We start from the raw sequence: 542 nt of genomic DNA, 5'->3' as shown, positions 1-542 counted from the left end.
TATTTATTCACAAATGCCGACTGGGTCGTTAGAATGAACCTTTTCACTTGGCAGGTGTGAGACGAGGGAAATGTCCTTTTTATGTGGTTATTTAGGAAGGACGACACACACACGTCCAGGAATTAAACATGCTCTGGCAGAACGTAAATTCCCGTTTTATGTGGCAATACTTTCTGCTAATTGTTTCCCTGCACCTTGATCCCATAATTAGGCCTTTTACTGATTACCTAATTACCCAGCAGCAGAAGGGCAGGTTGACGGCAACATTTCAGCCATCGTTCAAAGGCTCATTATCCCTCTGAAAGTCACTCTCTCTCTCTCTATCTCTGCCCCCTCCTCCTCCTCCTCCCCCCCGACGCCAATTCCCTCTGCCTCCTCTCCTCTCCTCTCCTTCCATCCTTTTCCTCTCCTCCTTGCGTCACCTGCTCTCCTCTCCTCGGCGCGCTGAGGGGAGCAGGGAGGAGGTGTAGTGTGTGGACCACAACGCTCTGCCACCCCCTCGCATTTGTCAAGCTGTCCGTTACAATGGCAAGTTTGCCACA

This window comes from Pleuronectes platessa, chromosome 9 (assembly GCF_947347685.1).
Source record: "Pleuronectes platessa chromosome 9, fPlePla1.1, whole genome shotgun sequence".
NCBI lineage: Eukaryota > Metazoa > Chordata > Actinopteri > Pleuronectiformes > Pleuronectidae > Pleuronectes > Pleuronectes platessa.
The sequence above is the reverse complement of the archived record's forward strand: the minus strand, read 5'-3'. Positions refer to the sequence as shown.